Source organism: Hemitrygon akajei, chromosome 8 (assembly GCF_048418815.1).
Source record: "Hemitrygon akajei chromosome 8, sHemAka1.3, whole genome shotgun sequence".
Lineage (NCBI taxonomy): Eukaryota > Metazoa > Chordata > Chondrichthyes > Myliobatiformes > Dasyatidae > Hemitrygon > Hemitrygon akajei.
In genome coordinates, this window is record NC_133131.1 from 165,846,436 (window position 1) to 165,866,252 (window position 19,817).

The following is a 19,817-nucleotide window of genomic DNA, read 5'->3' on the forward strand; positions in this document are numbered from 1 at the left end:
AGCAACAATGGGAATGAATGGAATTCATCTGTTAAGCCAAATTATTGAACATTTGTAAATTATATATACGTGTGAATTTTCAAAAAGATTTTAATCACTTTTATACATTTCACTTTGAATGTAAAAGTTGTATAAGGCTAGTGCAGTTTTCTTAGCAGCTAATACCTACTTGTTACTGCTTTAAACCACACAGAATTGTATTGCATTCACCAACCACAATCAGGACAGCAGATGGGGCCATGTTGTTTAATAATGAGAAGTGGATAACACCAAGTCTATGGAACCAGACAACATTCCAGCTGTAGGACTGAAAACTTGTGTTCTAAACCGAGCTGTGCCACTAGCAAGGTGTACTGGAAGTGACATCATTATATTTATCTAAAATATTGATGCATTTTGTCATGTTCATAAAAGCAGGAAAACTTCAACCTAGCTGATTACCCTTTCAGTCACTTTATTGCCTATCTCAAGAAAGTGATGCAAAGTGTTGTCAAGCATGCTATAAAATAGCACTTCTTCAAAATTAAATCAAGGTGCTGAATTACAGAGGCAAGGTGATAGAAAAATGCTCTTGACATCAAAGCAACAAAACGTTAGAGAAATTCAGCAAGTCAGGCAGCATCTATGAAGAAGAATCAGCAGTCAAGGCAGAGACCCTTCATCAGGACAGGAAAGGAAAGGAAGGGTGCAGAAGCCAAAATAAGGGTGGGGGGGGAGGGAAAGAGTACAAGCTGGCAGGTGACAGGTGAGATCATGTGAGGGGAAAGATGAGGGGAAGACGAATGAAGCAAGAAGCTAAGAAAGGATAGGTGGAAGAGATAAAGGGCCACCAGCATCTCTCCTTCTTCAGGAAGCCAAAAATTCAGGAACCCTTACTCATTGACCCTCACCCATTTTTTAATAGAAGGATCATAGACAGCAACTTATTCTCCATTGCTTGGTATGGCAACTGCTTTATCTGTGATAATTGTACGTGCCTCTATCACTTCGTCAAGCAGCTTATTTTAATTTCTAACTTTTCTGAAAGGACATCAATATAAAACATTAACTCTGCTTCTGCCTACAAAGCTGCTGCCTGAACTACTGAGTAAATCCAGCATCTTCAGTTTTCATCTTTGAATGCCAGAATTAGCTGGATTTTGCTTTTGTGGAAGCATCAGAGAGCAACAGCTGGAGATACAAAGAAAAGTTGTTTACAGCTGTACAAAACATTCATGGGACTCTGATAAATGAAGTTTCAACTTAAATATTATTTCTGGTATCTAATTTTCCCCATGAGTATCACTTTCCCTCCCTCTATTCTGTCATCTCTATGCATATTAATTTTTTCCAGCTCAAATTTATGCAATTTTAACAAAATTCACTTGCACAATTGCTTTAATTAAACCTTCATATTAAGGAGACCTCTTGTGCATTTGACTACTTAAAGCTACAACACAAACTCTTTAACTGAATTCCAGTGATAGGTTTGTTTAAAATTTTTAGTGTACAGGTTTTCCCCCAGTTACAAATATCCAACCTATGAATTGCCTGTGCCTATGAACAAGCACATGGGAGATTGGTATGGTGGATTTGCCAGCTTCTGCAGGACTGCAAGCAACATCTGCCGGGTAGGAACTGGAAATTTCCACAAGCCTTCTTAACCCATACCCGACTCCAAAGCCGCAAATGAGCTGAGCAGAGATAGGAGTGCTGATCAGACCCATGCACTGAGTCAGCGAAGGCCACTGATGGCTGTTTTATTCTACAATTGCACATACTCCTGTTCAGCGTAATGGTTTAGTTCATTTCCAAAGGGGTATAAACAATTCTCAGGAATGTCACACTGCTGAAACCTGAGAAGACCTGTATGGGTTATCTACTACATTTGTAGATACACTTGTTGTTTTTATTTTCTTTTGTAATGCTGTGTGGTCAATCTCGTCCTTTCAGTTAGAGAACTAGAACTAGAAGTCATAGGTTAAGGGTGAAATGTGAAATACTTAAGGGGTACATGAGGGGAAACTTCTTCACTCAAAGGGTGGTGAGAATGTGGAATGGGCTGCCAGCAAAAATAATGGATGCAGGCTTGATTTTAATATCTAAGAGAAATTAAGGTAAGTACATGGATGGGAAGGTACAGATAACTAAAGTCCAGGAGCAGGTCCATGGAACTAGGCAGAATGGTTTGGCACAGTCTAGATGGGCCAAAGGCCCTATTTCTGCACTGTACTGCTCTATGACCCTATATAAGCATGAATCTAAAAGATTTGCTTGAAGCACATCACCTTGGTTATTAATCTAAGGACATTAGCTTGCAATCAGAACTGCACACAATATTTCAAATACAAACTAAAATTATGCACAGTTGCAACAGGACTTACTGACTTTTACACTCAATGCCCCAATCAATGAAAGTAAGCAAGCTACACGCCTTTATACCACCATATATCATATGTATTGCATTTCCACAAAACTATGGACATGCTCTCCAAGTTTGCTCCAAAGGGTTCTACTACTTACTCTTTATGCTTCCTGTGCAATATGTGGAATATTACAGGTCACAGATATCCATTCTGAAAAACAACCCTCCACCTCTACCATCTGTTAGTTTTGGATGCAACTTACCAACTTAACATGCATCCAATGTGACTTCTGGCACGTGGCACTAGGTATAATAAAGAGATTTCAAACTAAATGTCCTGCTTTTGAACCTTCTGTCTAAGTCCCTCTATTCACCTATTCTTCCTTAAAATAACTCAATCAAATTTGGAAGGCGGTCCCCCTCTCCAAAAGCCTGCTGACTTTCCCTAATGTCCATGCTTTTCTGTACGTGACTAAATCCTTTCCTCAAGAGTTATCTCTAGTAACTTCTATACAAATGGATTTCAATAAAACATTGCCCACTTACAAACAGTGTCTTAATAGAAATCATAACTTTGAATGAAATCAATCATACTTTAGAGCAATCTGGCAGTGCACAATTGAATGCTTTCATGTGGTTTTGTTGAATGACACTGATCAAGTTACCTTGATGAGGGGCCATGACCCAAGGCTGAAAATGAGATAATGAAAAAAAGTGGTGATTGGATGTCAAATTTAATCTAGTTAAAAGCTGTAGGAGACTTTGAAGCTAGGGGAATCATTTTAAATTTCTTAAAGAAAACGCTCAAGTTAGGAATGATTCCAAATTCTCAATCCTGAGTGCATAAGGTTAGTACGCTTATTTTCATATTAATATGACATTAACAAAAGAAAATCTGCAGATACTGGAAATCCAAGCAACACACACAAAATGCTGGAGGAACTCAGCAGTCCAGGCAGCATCTAAGGAAAAGAGTACAGTCAACATTTTGGGCCAAGACTCTTCATCTAGGCCCAAAACGTCCACTGTGCTCTTTTCCATAGATGCTGCCTGGCCTGCTGAATTATATGACTTTATTAGATTTCGATGAGAAATGACATATGGCTCGATGAATATATATGCTTTGGAACAGCTTTGCATTTTTAGTTCAGAATAAAATGACACAATAATTATTGCAGAATGAAGATTTTCCCCTTTTTGGGAGATAATTTCCAATAAATTACAGTACACCGTTGTAAATGCATACATAGAGTAGATAGTAAGGAGCTTTTCTCCATGGCAGAGGTGTCAAGGGGATTTAAGGTGAAGAATCAAGGGCTTTGAGGGAATCAAAGGAATTTTTTTTTAACCAACAAATGGTTGCTATATTGGAGCATATGAAAGTGGATACTCTCACAACACCTAAGAAGCATCCGGACAAACATATGAACCGTTAGAAAACTGCATCACTAGAGATAGTACTTGATGTTTTGGGATGGACTTGGTGAACTGAAAGGCATGTTTCTGTTGCTGTATGATTATTCATTTGCTTAGCTCAAAAATGGTATCTTGCAGGTTAATTGTTTCTCCAACGGCTCTTATTAAATCAACAAACTTGTCAGCAGGATAAGAGTCCTCTAATATATACATTTCTAATGGAAGTTCATCATTCCAAAAGGTACCGTTTCTGTTTCACAAATGCAATTTTTTTAGAATCCACAGTACCGGTAATTTTCTTTTGAATAAAGAAAACATAGTGGCAGAAATGTACTGATATTTAAAGAACATTTCAGCACAGTACAGGTCCTTTGGTCCACAATGTTGTATCAACCTTTTAATTTACTATGAAATCAATCTAACCATTCCCTCCTACGTAGCCCTCCATTTTTCTACCACCCATGTGCCTAAGAGTTTCTTAAATGCCCCAATGTATCTTCCTCTACCACCATGCCTGGTAGGACGTTCCATGGATTCATCACTCTCTGTGTAAAAAAAATTTCTTCTAGTCATCTTATGCCCCTTGTATTAGCCATTTCTACCCTGGAAAAAGTCTCTAGCTATCCACTCAATCTATGCCTATCATCTTGTACACCGCTATCAAATTGCCTCTTACCCTCATTCACTCCAAAGATAAAAGCCCTAGTTCATTCAACCTATCCTCACAGCACGTTTTCTAATCCAGGCCAAGCCTAGTAAATTTCTTTTGCACCCTGTTGAAAGCTTCCATATCCTTCCTATAAAGAGACAACCAGAACTGAACACAATACACAATTTTAGAGAGCTGCAACGTTCACCTCATCGCTGGTGAACTCAATCCCCCCCCGACTAATGATGGCCAACACACCATACACCTTCTTAACTATCCTATCAACTTGCACAGCAACTTTGAAGTATCTATTAACCTGGATCACTAGATCTCTCTGCTCCTTCATACTGTGAAGGAATCATGCCATTAAACCTGTATCTGCCTTCAAATTTGAATCTCCAAAGTGAATCACTTCACATTTCTTTGTGGTTGAACTTCATCTGAAACTTCTCTGCCCAATTCTGCATCCTGTCAATGTCCAATTATAACCCTATACAATATCCACAACTCCACCAAACCTTGTGTCATCTGCAAACTTACTAACCAACCTTTCACTTCCTCATCCAAGTTTTTTTCAAAAATCACAAAGAGCAGAGGTCCAGGAACAGATCTCTGCAAAACACCACCAGTCACTGACCTTTAGGCAAAACACACTTCAACAACAACCATATTGTCCCTTCTATGGACAAGACCATTTTAAATCCACTCAGTCAAATTCCTCTGGATCCCATGCCTCCTAACTTTCTGCATGAGCCTACCAAGGGGAACACCTATCAAACGCCTTACTAAAATCCATATTCACCACATTCACCTCTCTACCTGCATCAGTGTGCTTTGTCACATTCACAAAGAATTTAATCACTCATAAGGCATGAACTGCACCTCACAAAGCCATTCTGACTATCCCCAAAAATACTATGCTTCTCTAAATACTTGTAAATCCTGTATCTAAGAATCCTCTCCAATAATTTGCCCACGCACTGAAGTAAGACTCTCTGGTCTGTAATTCCCAGGGTTATCCCTACCCCCTTTCTGGAAATAAGGAATAACATTTGCTACTCTCCAATCATCTGATACTACTCCTGAGGCCAGTGAGAATGCAAACGTCATTGCTAAAGACAAAGCAATCATAGTAATCTGTGGTATATCTTATCCAGCCCAGTACTGAGCACTTACGTTTTACGATTTTTGGAATCCTTATTAATTATTTGCTTTTATGGAAATAAAACTTCAGAAATAAAAGCAGAAATTTTAAAAATTAGTTTCCACTTTTATTAACATTGAAAGGCCTAATAGGAAAGGATGTTTCCAATAGTGAGTGAATCTAGGATCAGAGGGCACTGCCTCAGAATAGTGGAATTTCTTTAGCTAGAGGGTAGTGAACCATTGTCACAGATGGCTGTGGAGGCCAAATCATTGGCTATATTTAAAGTGGAGTTTGATAGCTTCTTGTTTAGTCAAGACATCAAAGGCTATGGGGGGAAGGCAGGAGAATAGGGTTGAGGGGGATAATAAATCAGCCATGATAGAATGGCTGTTCAGACTCCATGGGTAAAATGGCCTAATTCTGCTCCTATATCATATGATCTTAAGGTCTAATATATCTCACTACTTCCTTCAAAGTTAGATGAAAGCAAGAAAAAAAAAAGAACCCCAATGGATAGATGACCTGGTATAGAAACACCATGCTCTTATATGGAAAAGCTTACAAAAATTAGTGGATATGACCCAGTCCATCACAGGTAAAATGCTCTGCATCACTGAAAAGATCATTAAGGACCCCCAACATCCAGACCTTGCTTTCCTCTCACTGCTGCCATCAGGAAGAAAGAACAGGAGCCTCAAAATCCATACCACCAAGTTCAGGAACAGTTATTACCCCTCAATCATCAGGCTCTTGAATCAAAAGAGATAACTTCACTTGACCTATCACTGAACTGTTCCCACAACCTATGGACTCACTTTCAGGGACTCTTCATCTTATGCTCTCAATATTTATTGCTTATTTATTTACTAATCTTCTCCTTTTTCTCTTTTTGCAATTGCAGTTTGTTGTCTTTTGCACATTGGTTGTTTGTCCTGTTGGCTGCAATCTTTCACTGCTTTTATTGTACTTCTTGTATTTAATGTGAATGCCCACAAGGAAAAGAATCTCAGGGCTGTATATGGCAACATATATGTACTTTAATAATAAATTTACTTTGAACTTTGAACAGAGGGAAAGGTAACAACGGAAAAAAAACGGAGACTTTAGTAATAAAAATGTGCATTCTCATTCCGCTCCAGTGAACGTATTTTTATGGAAAATATTTAATCTTATAAATGGTCTGATTTAATTATAATCCACCAGCATAGAACCATATTAAAAAAGAACTGAAATTCAAGCTATTCAGCAAATTCTTTCAGTACAATGCACATGATTATCTGCCAAGCTACAATCTCACAACCATAAACATAGTGGCAGATAATTCCACAAATCCTGCAACAGCCATTTTAATTGGAAGTCTTCATATTTTTCCAGACATATACAAATCCTGTGAACCGATGAGAAGTTACATGTCGACCTGAAGTCTACAGTCTGTTTTACTGAAGCAAAAATTTTGTTTTATCCTAATTTTGCTAAATATAATTGAGGTCATGAATTCATTAGAGTAGGAAACCTTTCTCCATAGCATCAGTGTTTAAAGCCCGAGGGCATAGGTTTAGGATAAGGAGGATGAGATCTAGAGGGAATTTGAGTATTTTCTTTTTCACCTAGAGGGTGATAAGCATATGGAAGATATTGCGTAATTGGGTGGTTGAAGCTCATAGCTTCACAACCTTTAGGAAGTATCTAGTTAAGTACTTGTACTGTCAATGCACAGGTGTACAGACCAAATGCTAGTAAATGATATTAGTTTGGCTAGGTTATGGTGGTTAGCATAGATATAGTGGACCACAGGGCCTGTTTCTGCGCTGCTCTTCTGCACCCTTTCCCAAGCCTTCACATCCTTCTTACAGTATGGAAACCAGAACTATGTCATATATTATATAACACTAGAACTATATTCTACGTTCTGTTATCTGCACTGGCAATGTTTTCCCTTTCTACTACCTTGATGTACTTGTGTATGGAACTACCTGTGAGGAGGGCATAAAAATCAAAGCTTTTCTCTGTATCTCTGTACGGCAATAATAATAAACCAATTACCAGAAACTGTACACACTACTCCAAATATGTCCTAACCAAAATTTCATACAGTTGTTATCGTACTTCCCAACTTTTATGTTCAATGCCTTAAACAATGAAAGTAGGTGTGCTGTAGATCTTGATTAGCACCTTGTCAGAATCAGGATGAGGTTTATTCTCAATAACATAGGTCATGAAAATTGTTGTTTTGTGGCAGCAACACATAAAAAAAACTATAAGTTACAATAATAAAAGAAATAGTGCAAATAAAGAATAGTGAGGTGGTGGTCATGGGTTCAAAGACTGTTCACAAATCTGATAGCAGAGTGGAAGAAGCTGTTCCCAAAACATTGAGTGTGTGTCTTCAGACTTCTGTACCTTCATCCCAATGATAGCAACAAGAAGAGAGTATGTTCCGGATGGTGAGGATCCTTAATGATAAATGCTGCTTTCTTGAAGCACCTTATTTTGAAGATGTGCTCAATGGTGGGGAAGTTGATGCCTGTAATGGAGCTGACAGAGTCTACAATGGTCTGCAGCCTCTTTCGATCATGTGCATTGGAAACTTTACACTAGGACATGATGTAAACAGAGTGTTCTCCATGGTATATCTGTAGCAATGTGTTAAAGAGTTTTTGGCCACATACCAAATCACCTCAAACTCCTAATGAAATATAGTTGTTGATGTTTCTTCTCATGATTGCATCAATATGTTGGGCACAGGATAGATTCTCAGAGACAATGACACCCAGGAACTTGAAGCCGCTCACTCTTTCCACCACTGACTCCAAGCAAAGACTGGCATGTGTTCTCCCAGCTTCCCCTTCCTAAAGTCCACAATCAACTCCTTGGTTTGTTGATGTTGTGTGAGGTTGTTGTTGCAACACCAGTAATGATAATAAATATCACAATATTTGGCTATAAAATATTAGCAAGTTTGTAAGATGGGCAGAACAAATGGTGATAGTAACTGAAGTGACTGATATTGGGAGAACTCATAAGGCTAGATTATGTACAATGAATTGTAAGTGCCTAGGGAGTAAGATCTAATTGGATCCAAAAATGGTGTAGTGATAGAAAGCAAAGAGGCTTTCATGTACATGTTCAAGGATCACTGAAGGCAGCAGCACAGATAGCTAAAAAGGGATAAATTTTATTTTAGAGATACAGTGCAGAACAGGCCCTTCTGGCCTACGGGGAAGTTGTTTTCAATAGGCAGGACAAAGAATATAAGGATAGGATCATAGCACACCATATCACCTCCCGACTCTCCTTGCAACTTAATAAGCATCTTTTATCTCCCAGTTCTGATGAAGGGTGTTCAATCTGAAACTATCTCTTTCTATTTTGCATGACTGGAGTACTTAATTCTGTTCTGATTGACCTTCTATTGGAAGGATGTGATTGCACTAGAAATGGTACCTAAGAGTTTCATTAGGATGTTCCAGCTATGAAAAGGGACTGATGGGGGGAGGGGGGACAGAATGATGTACTTTCCTTGGAGCAGAAAAGCCTGAATAAGAAGCTGATGAGGTATACTAAATTATGAGTAACAGAAGTATCTATAGCCAGAGGGCGCATGTTTAAGGCACAGGGCAAAAGCTTTAAAGAGCAAAAGAAAAAGAAATTAACTCAGAGGATGGTTGAAATCTGGAATGCACAGCCTCAGGTAACGGTGGAGGCAGGAAATCTCACAACATTTGAAAAGTATTTAACCGAGCTCTAATGTCATATGGATCAAGTGCTGTAAAACAGATCTGTTTAGATATACATTTTAGTTGGCAAGGAGCTAGTGGGATAAAAGGGCTGTTTCATTGTTGTATGACTGTCTCCACCGTTTTATTTGACAAGAATACACCTGTAGCATTTCTTTATTTGTTGAAGGAGTTCAGAAAAAAGTTGCTAGCCTCTTCTCCAAACTCCTGACATTATTTGACCTTGCTGCACAGTAATCATATCTAGGTGCCTATTTTCTTACCTTTAAGCTATCTAAATTTTTAATTCAGTAATGCTAAATTATAGTACTTGGAAGAAATTATAATCCTATTCTTGATTTTCGTCCAGAGTTGTTATTACATTTTTCAAAATCTAATACCATGTTTTCTCTAAAAAGCATGTTCAGTGCAACTAATAAGTAGTTACTAATTACATAGAGCTAAAGGTGCAATTTTGTTTTAGAACTCTAACATGTAGTTTAAAGAACAAGATAAATCATGCATCTTGGGGTAGGGTCAAGTTCTCACAGAATGAAAAACCTTCTCAGAACAGCTCCAAGTTGTTGCAGACAGGAAAATATTTGTTGATGTCTATTATTTTCTGCTTCATCAGCATGGTTTAACCAGCTTTATAAATACTAACAATACTGCATTTGATAATTTATTTAGTTTAAAGGTAAGAAAATTGGCACCCGGATATGATTATGGGTTTATGTAAACTTTACCTGATGAAGTTACAAGTAGCAGATTAGTCTTACTGGTAATTTGCAGTTTTTAAAAAAATAGAAAACTGGTTGTTTCTCTTGGAGATATTGCATCAGGTTGTCAAATTGCATCAAACCAGGCAACTTAACAAGTCTTACTGAGTTCCCCCAACATTTTGTGTGTGTTCCTCAAGATTTCCAGCATCTGCAGAATCTCTTGTGTTTATAATTTATCAAGCCTTGAATTCTTTGAATAGAAAGAAGGTCGCTGAAGGGAAGGCAGAGGATGTTGTTTACATGGACTTCAGTAAGGCCTTTGATAAAGTCCTGCATAGGTGGCTGATCAAAATCACTTGGCAATCACAACGGTAAACTGGATTCAAAATTGGCTTAGCGAGAGAACACAGAGGTAACCTCACCGACTGGTGGCCTGTGACTAGTTATATGCTGCAGAGATCAGTGTTGGGTTGTTTATCATCTATAGTATATGAATAACTGAGATAATAATGTGGTAAACTGGATCAGCAAGTTTGTAGATGACACCAAGATTGGGTGTGTAGTCGACAATGAAGGAAAGCTACCAAAGCCTGCACTGAAATCTGTACCAGTTAAAAAAATTGGAGAAATGGGAGATGGAATGTAATGCAGGTAAGTGTGAGACGTTGCACTTTGGCAGGACAAACCAGGGTAGGACTTGTAGTGAATGATAGGGAGCCAAGGTGTGCAGTAGAGAAAAGACATCTGCAAATACAGACCAATAATTCCACAAAAATTATGTCACAGCTAGATAGGATCGTTAAGGGAGCATTTGGCACATTGGCCTTCATTAATGAAGGTTATTAAGTATAGGAGTGGGATGTTATGTTGAAGTTGTACGTTGATGCAGCCAAATTTGGAGTATCGTGTGCAGTTATGATGACCTACCCACGGGAAATATATCAATAAGCTTCAAAGAATGCAGAGAAATTTACAAAGACATTGTCAGGATTTGGTATCTGAATTATCGGGAAAGGTTGAAAGGCTGGAGAGTAGGAGAATGAGGGGAGACCTTACAGAGATGTACAAAATTATGACGGCTATAGATAGGTTAAATACATGCAGGGTTTTTCCACTCAGACCAAAACTAGAGGCCATAGGTTTAGGGTGAGGGGTAACTTCTTCATTCAAAGGGTGGTACAAGAGTGAAACAAGCTGCCTGTGGTGGATATGGGTTCAATTGCAACATTTAGGACATGTTTGAATAGGTACATGGACAGGAGGTGTATAGAAGTCTATGCACCAGGTGCAGATAGATGGAGTTAGCCATAGAAACGGGTTTTTCATGGATTAGTGAGGTTAAGGGGCCTTTTTCAATGTTGTAGAGCTTTATAACTAATGACTCAAATTACACAGGCAGAACTACAGACATCAAAACAGTCAATTTTATTTCCATTAAAGTTAAGCCTTGCCAACTTAGTTTTGTGGATGTTTGTGTTTTTGTCAAGTTTTGAATATAGAATAGTGTGGGCCTTTCAACCCACAATATTTTACTGACCTTTTAACTTTATTTAAAATGAGTCTAACCCTTCCCTGCCATATAGTCCTCCATTATTTTCTTTCAACCATGTGTCATGTAAGAGTCTCTTAAATGTCCTTAATCTATCTTTCTCTACCACCATCCCTGACAGTGCATTCCACACACCCACCACGCTCTGTGTAAAAAGAATCTACCTCCGACATTCCCCCCATGCTTTCCTTCAAACACCTTAAAGTTCCCCATTGTGTTAGCCATCTCTGCCCTAGGAAAAAGTCACTGGCTGTCCACTCTATCTATGCCTCTTACCATTTTATGCACCTAAATTTGAATAAAATTTGAATTTTCTTCTTATTTTGGATGTTATTGATAGGATATGTAATTCCTCTTTTTTGGAGTCATTTAGTTTTCAACAATGAATATTTGAGAAAGCTTGCAAATTGTTTGTAAGATGAAGATCATAGATAGTAGGTAATCAGATTTCTTAGGGATCATTAAGATGCAAGGAAATTGTAAAAGACAACTTAACTGAAACTTGGGCAAGTCCCTCAAATGTACATTAGTACATATGACTATATTTATAAAGTCATTCAAATGATGTAGGCTTTGTGGGCTGAACTCACACTTAATTGCTTAAACCCAGTTGCTTTGAGAAGAGGGGTGAGCTGCTTTCTTGATTCATTACAATCCTTAAGGAGAATTCCAGGATTCTGAGCTAGTGTTGTTGATGGTAAATACAGAATTTTCCAAACCCACAATCAATATATTTCCAAGTCAGGATAATGTGGCTTGGAGGCAATTTCCAGGTACTGGCATTCCATGCTTTTGCTGCCTTTGTCAATCTCACTGTCTAAGGTGAATCTTGTGAGTTGCTGCAGAGCAATCCTGTAGATAACACAAACTGCTGCTACAGTCTATAGGTGGTGGGTGAGTGAATGGTTGTGGATAGTGTGAATATTAAGCAGGCAGATATGTCTTGTTCTTGGGTGTTGTTGAAGCTGCAATAATGAAGACAAGTGAAAGTTAGTCCATTACAGTCCTGGCTTAAGCCTATTAGATTGTGACAGGTTTGAGGAGTTAGGAGGTGTGTTACTCACCATAGGAGTGATAGCTTCTGACTTGCTCTTTTAGCCACATTGTGTACAAGACCTTAAGACACAGGAGCAGAATTAGGTAATTCAGCCCATCTACTCCACTATTCAATTATATCTACTAGAGTCAGGTTCTGGTCAATAATAACTCCCAGGAAACTGAGGGGAGATACAGTGATAATAACACCTTTGGCTCTTGGTGATTTTCTCTTGTTGGCTGGCAACACCACCTTGCCCAGTCATTACTTGTTACCTCTCAGCCTGGACCATGATATTGTCCAGGATTTGCTGCACTTGATTGTGGACTGCTTAATCATGAGTGGTGCTGCATATGAGACCACAAGACATAAGAGCAGAATTAGGCCATTCATCTCATTGAGACTGCTCCGCTATTTGACGATGGCTGATTTTTATTCTTTATCCATTTTCCTGCCCTCTCCCCGTAACCTTTGTCACCTTTACTAATCAAGAACCCATCAACGTCTACTTTAAATAATTCCAATAAATTGGTCCCCAGTCATTTGTGGCAATGAATTTTTTTTTTTTAAATTTTTTTATTAGTTTTTCAAAACATTTTACAAAATTAAAAACCCCAAATCCCAGTGGGGAGCATTAATACAGTGCAAGATTAAGCATACAATAACAATATGCTACAAATGAAGAGAATTTAACAAAAAAGCACCTAAATTAAAGACAAGTGAGCTTAGTGTCTTCCCCAATCCCCACAACACAAGAAAAAAACAACAACTCCAGACCAACCACCACACAGTATAAAGAGTATAAGTCCAGACAGCCAAACTCCCAGACTGTGAATACACTTAGTAACAGAGGATAATAATGTCTACTACCAGAAAAAAAAAAGGAGCTGAAAGCAAGGGACCGAAAAGAAGAAAAAAAAAGAAAAAAAAACCCTAGTCAAGAGGAAGGTTATGAAAGTACTCGATAAAAGGTCCCCAGACCTTATGGAACTTTAGATCCGAATTAAGAACTGAATAATGAATTTTTTCGAGGTCCAAGCAGGCCATAATGTCGTTAAGCCATTGCGCATGAGTGGGCGGGGCAACATCACTCCATCTGAGGAGGATCAAGCGTCTCGTCAGGAGAGAGGCAAAAGATAGTATTCGGCATTTGGTCGGACCCAGACATAAATCTGTCTCGCCCCAAAAACCGAACAGAGCAATTAAGGGGTTAGGTTCTAGGTGCTGATTCAGAATACCCGATAATGTAGTGAAGACATCTTTCCAGAATTTCTCCAAGCTAGGACAGAACCAGTACATGTGGATGAGAGAGGCCATGCCCCTCTTGCATTTATCACAGAGCGGACTAATGCCAGGGTAGAATCGAGATAGTTTAGATTTAGACATATGGGCTCTATGAACAATCTTAAACTGTAAGAGGCAATGGCGAGCACAAAGGGAGGTTGAGTTAACCAATTTGAGAACTGAGTCCCAGCTCTCCTCGGATAAGGAGATATTTAAATCCTGCTCCCAGGCCATTTTAATTTTATCCACAGGGGCCCGTCGTAAGGCTGCTAGTTTATCTCAGATAATTGAAATTAAACCTTTACCTAGTGGATTAATGGAAAGAAATAGGTCCATAGCATTTTTCACAGGCATTTCAGGAAAGTTAGGAATTAAAGGAGCAGTAAAGTGTCGGATTTGGAGATATCTGAAAAAGTGAGCGTTAGGCAGGTTGAACTTAACGGAGAGCTGCTGAAAAGAAGCGAAGCGATTATCAATGAAGAGATCTTCAAAATGTCTAATGCCCTTCCTGTACCAAACATGGAATGCTGAATCGTACGTAGTAGGTAAAAAAAGGTGATTATGTGCGACAGGGCTAGAAACGGAAAACCCCTGGAAACCATAGCATTTCCTGAACTGAGCCCATATACGCAAAGTGTGTCTGACCAGAGGATTAGCTATTGATCTGGGCAGACTGCTAGGGAGTGCAGAGCCAAGAAGTGCAGATATAGATAATTCTTTAGTGGAGCTCAACTCCATTGCCACCCAGTTAGGGCACTCGGGTTGACTGTGGAAGAAAGACCAGAAGGCAGCACAACGTATATTAGCTGCCCAGTAATATAAGCGAAAGTTAGGTAAAGCCCTGACACTCTCTTTTTCAGATTTTTGGAGGTGGATTTTATTAATTCTAGAGCGCTTATTTTGCCACAGATATGACAAAATAATAGAGTCTAAGGAATCAAAAAAAGATTTAGGAATAAAAATTGGGATAGATTGAAATAAGTATAAAAATTTGGGGAGAACATACATTTTAACAACATTAATACGACCTACCAAGGACATAGATAGAGGTGACCATTGTACCAGACTCTGTTTTATAGCATATGAAAGATTGACAAAGTTTTCACGAAAGAGATCTTTAAACTTCCTTGTGACTGTAATTCCAAGATAAGTAAATTGATTATGGACTACTTTAAAAGGGAGATCACGAAATATTAGTTCTTGTGCTTCTTTATTAATTGGGAAAAGTTCACTCTTATGTAAGTTGAGTTTATAGCCAGAGATCTGGCTAAACTGGTCAAGAAGTGAAAACATTAGAGGTAAGGATGTAGATGGATTTGAGAGAAAGAGTAATAAGTCATCAGCATAGAGAGAAACTTTATGCTCAACACCCCCTCTCCAAATCCCGGTCAATTCAGGACAATTTCGAAATGCTATCGCCAGAGGTTCTATAGCCAAATCAAAGAGAAAGGGACTTAAGGGGCATCCCTGACGGGTGCCACGTTTGAGATTAAATACTTGAGATTTCTGAAAATTAGTTAGAACAGAAGCAGTAGGACACAGGTACAGCAATTGGATCCAAGAGATGAAACTTTGGCCGAGGTCAAATTTGTGGCAATGAATTTTACAGATTCACCACCTCTGGCTGAAGAAATTCCTCCTCCACCTCTGTTTTAAAGGGATGTTCTTCTATTCTGAGGCTGTGCCCTCTGTCCTAAACTCCCCCAATATAAGAAATATCCACTCCACGTCCGCTCCATTTAGGCCTTTCTGTATTCAATAGTTTTTAATGAAATGTCCCCCCTCCATTCTTTTAATCTGCAGTGAGTACAGGCCCAGCACCATTAAGCACTCCTCATACATTAACCCTTTCATTCCTGGAATAATTCTCATAAACTTCCTCTGGACCCTCTCCAATACCAGCACATCCATTCTTTGATAAGGGGCCCAAAAATGCTCACAAAACTGCATTACATCCTTATGCAATCATTAGTCAACATCCCTGTGACTGAGGAAGGTCACTGATGAAGCAGCTGATGATGGTTGGGCTTTGGACATCACCCTACACAGATGTCCTGTAGTTGAGATATTTGTCTGACTACCACAACCTTTTCCCTTTGTACTAGGTATGATTTAAATCAGTAAGTGATTTTCCCTCGTACTGAGGTGCAGTGACAAGTTTTTATTTACATACCATCCAGAGAGATCATTCCTTAAGTAAATTAAGTATGGTCTAAACAGGGTTTTAAAGTTAGAAAAAAATTTATCTTGTAGAAAAACGTAAGTGTACATCCTTTGAAATGGCTAAGCCAATCTCCACACATGTGTAGAAGTCCAAGGTGGATGTGCCTTGTCATGCTGACACACTACGCATTTAATGACTAGAGCATTCAACTTATTTATGAAAGCTCCAGTCAACATGAAATTGTGAATCAGTTTTTATATAAAACTTTTCCATGTATTGAACATGAACACTGGCAAGAATATATCCTTACCATAACCCTGATGGAGCCAAAAGTGAATGATGTGACACAGTGCCTTATGGTAACAGCTACCCTTATCAATCTAAATGCAACAGCTACTGTTCACACCAATATATAAGAGATGCCCGAGTTGATGTTCTTTTGCAGATACGCTTAATAGGATCCTTGCCTGTGACCCCTTGCCTCACCCTATCGCCCCACTTCCATATTAGATCACGATGTTGTGGCTTCACTGACTCGTGGCTGAAGGATGGTAGTAACTGGGAGCTGAATGTCCAAGGTTACACATTGTATCAGAAGGACAGGAAGGTAGGCAGAGGGGGTGGTGTGGCTCTACTGGTAAAGTATGGCATCAAATCAGGGTATAGGATTGGAAGATGTTGAATCCTTGTGGGTTGAGTTAAGAAACAGCAAGGGTAAAAGGTTCCTGATGGGCAGTAACATACAAGCCTCCCAACAATAGCTAGCATGTGGATCTTAGATGACAAGGTGAAATGGTGTGTCAAAAGGATAATGTTATGAGTCGTGGGAGATTTCAACATGCAGGTTGGTTGGGAAAATCATGTTGGTAATGGATCTCAAGCAAGTGAGTTTGTTGAATGCCTACAAGGGGGATGGCTTTTTAGAGCAGTTTGTCGTTGAGCCTAATAGGCGATCAGCTATACTGGACTGGGTGTTATGTAATGAACCAGAAGTGATTAGGGAGCTTAAGGTAAAATAACCCTTAGGTTCAACTTTTAATTTGATAGGGAGAAAGTAAAGTCTAATGTAGCAGTATTTTAGTGGAGTAAAGGAAATTACAACGGTATGACAGAGGAGTTGGCCAAAGTAAATTGAAAGGTAATGCTGGCAGAGGTGACAGCAGAGCAGCAATAGTATGAGTTTCTGGGGAAAATGAGGAAGGTGCAGGATAGATGTATTCCAAAAACAAAGTAATAGACAAATGGCTAAATAGTAGCGCCTTGGCTGACAAGAAAAGTCAAAGCTAATATGAAAGTAAAAGACAGGGCACATAACAAAGCAAAAATTAATGGGAAGACAGAGGATCGAGAAGCTTTTAAAACCCTATAGAGAGCAACTAGAAGCATCATTAGGAGGGAAAAGATGAAATATGAAAGCAAGCTGGCAAACAATATCAAAGTGGATTGTAAAAACTTATTCAAGTATGTTAAAAAAAAGATATGAGAGTGGATATAGAACTGCTAGAAAATGAGGCCAGAGAAATAAATTCAGGGGACAAAGAGATGGCAGATGAACTAAATCAGTATTTTGCATCAGTCTTCACTGTGGAAGACACTAGCAGTGTCAGTGTCAGATGTTGAAGGGTGTATGGGAAGAGAAGTGAGTGCAGTTACTGTTACAATAGAGAAGATGCTCAAAAAGTTGAAAGACCTAAGGGTACATTAAGTCACCTCGACCAGATGAACTGCACCCTAGAGTCCTGAAAGAGGTAGCAGTAGATTGCGAAGGCATGAATAATGATCTTTCAAAAATCACTGGACTCTGGCATGGTGCCAGGGCACTGGAAAATATCACTCCACTCTTCAAGAAAGGAGGAAGGCAACAGAAAGGAAATTATAGACCAGTTAGCCTGACCTCAGTGGCTGGGAAGATGTTGGAGTCAATTGTTAAGATTAAGATTAAGATTATGGAGTACAGGTTTCCCCTGCTATTCCTGCACCTACTGTCTATTGTCTATTCCAAGGTAGAGCGTTCCTATGAAATGGTTCGTAAGCCAGAACGTTGTAAAGTGAAGAAGCAATTACCATTTTATTTATATGGGAAAAATTTGTGAGCGTTTGCAGACCTAAAAAAAACCTACCAAATCATGCCAAATAACACATAAAACCTAAAATAACAGTAACATATAGTAAAAGTAGGAATGATCTGATAAATACACAGCCTATATAAAGTAGGAATACTTTTCTGCAATTATTGCAGCATTGTCCACCATAGCGAAAATCTCACGTGCTCTCAGCAGCACTCGCGGCAAAAACACATGGCGCAAGCACTCTTTCCAGTAACCTTTAAGCTATAAAGCTGCCAAATCATACCAAATAACACATAAAAATACACAGCCTATATAAAGTAGGAAGAATGTACGTCCAGTGTAGTTTTACTTACCGGAATCGGGAAGACAGTGAGCACACTGATGATAGTGTGTTAGGCTGAGTTGAGGTTGGGGTGGTGGGAGACTGGGGTGTCATCTCATCGTCGTCTGTTTCCATCAGGGCAGGCAAGTCACCTTCTTCTATGTCTGCCTCAGCATCACATATTAAGAGAATGGGCAAGAAAGTGGCAAACGAAATACCATGCTGGAAAATGCATAGTCATGCACTTTGATAGTAGAAATTAATGTGCAGACTATTTTCCAAATGGGGAGAAAATCCTAAATTCTGAGACGCAAAGGGACTTAGGAGTCTTTATGTAGAACAACCTAAAGGTTAACTTGCAGGTAGATTTGGCAGTGCGAAAAGCAAATGCAATGTTAGCAATCATTTCAAGAGGTCTAGAATGTAAGAGCAGGAATTTGATGCTGAGGCTTTATAAGGCACTAGTAGGTCTCACTTTGAGTACTGTGAACATTTTTGGGCTCCTCATCTAAGAAAAGATGTGCTGACATTGGAGAAGGTTCAGAGGAGGTCCACAAGGATGATTCTGGGAATGAAAGGGTTATCATATGAGGAATGTTTTGATAGCTCTAGGTCTGTACTCAATAGAATTTATAAGTTTGAGGGGAAATCTCATTGGAACCTTTTGAAAGTTGAAAGGTCTAGGCAAGAGTAGATGTGGAAAGAATGTTTCCCAAGATGGGGGAGTCTAGGACAAGAGGGCACAGCCTCAGGATAGAGGGGCATCCATTTAAAACAAGGTGCAGAGAAATTTCTTTAGTCAGGTGGTGTTGAATTTATGGAATTTGTTGCTGCAGGCAGGTGTGGAAACCAGGTTCTTGGGTGTATTTAAGGCAGTGCTTGATAGGCTCTTGATTGGACATGGCATCAAAGATACGGGGAGAAGGCCATGGAGTGGGGTCGAAGAAGGGATAAAAGGATCAGCCATAAGTGAATAGCAGAGCAGACTGGATGAGCCAGATGGCTTAATTGTAGTCTTTTCTCTTATGGTCATCTGAAAATCCAAGTACCACTGACTCTCCTTTGTCTATCATGGCTTTTACTTCCTCAAAGAATTCCAACAGATTTGTCAGGCAAGTTTTCCCCTCAAGGAAACCATGCTGACTTCGGCCTACCTTTTCATGCATCTCCAAATACCCCGAAACCTGATCCTTAATAATAGACAACAACACCTTCCCAACCACTGAAGTCAAGAACTGGTCTATAATTTCCTTTCTCCTGCTTCCCTCCTTTCTTAAAGGGTAGAATGAATTTTGCAATTTTCCAGTCTTCCAGAACCATTCACATTCTAGTGATTCTTGAACAATCATTACTAATACCTCCACAATCTCTTCACCTAACTCTTTCAGAACCCTGGGAT

General features: G+C 39.1%; 1 protein-coding gene across 9 annotated transcripts in view; it reads right to left on the reverse strand.

The window, feature by feature from the left end:
- gjc2 (gap junction protein gamma 2) overlaps positions 1-19,817 on the reverse strand; it is a 133,172-nt gene that overhangs the window by 35,273 nt on the left and 78,082 nt on the right. For 4 of the 9 annotated variants that reach the window (XM_073054995.1, XM_073054997.1, XM_073054999.1 and 1 more), the window contains one exon: positions 18,450-18,582. The exons of the other annotated variants lie outside the window; for them this stretch is intronic. The gene's annotated coding sequence lies outside the window, so the exon portion shown is untranslated. The remainder of the gene's footprint in view (positions 1-18,449; positions 18,583-19,817) is intronic. 9 annotated transcript variants of the gene reach the window in all.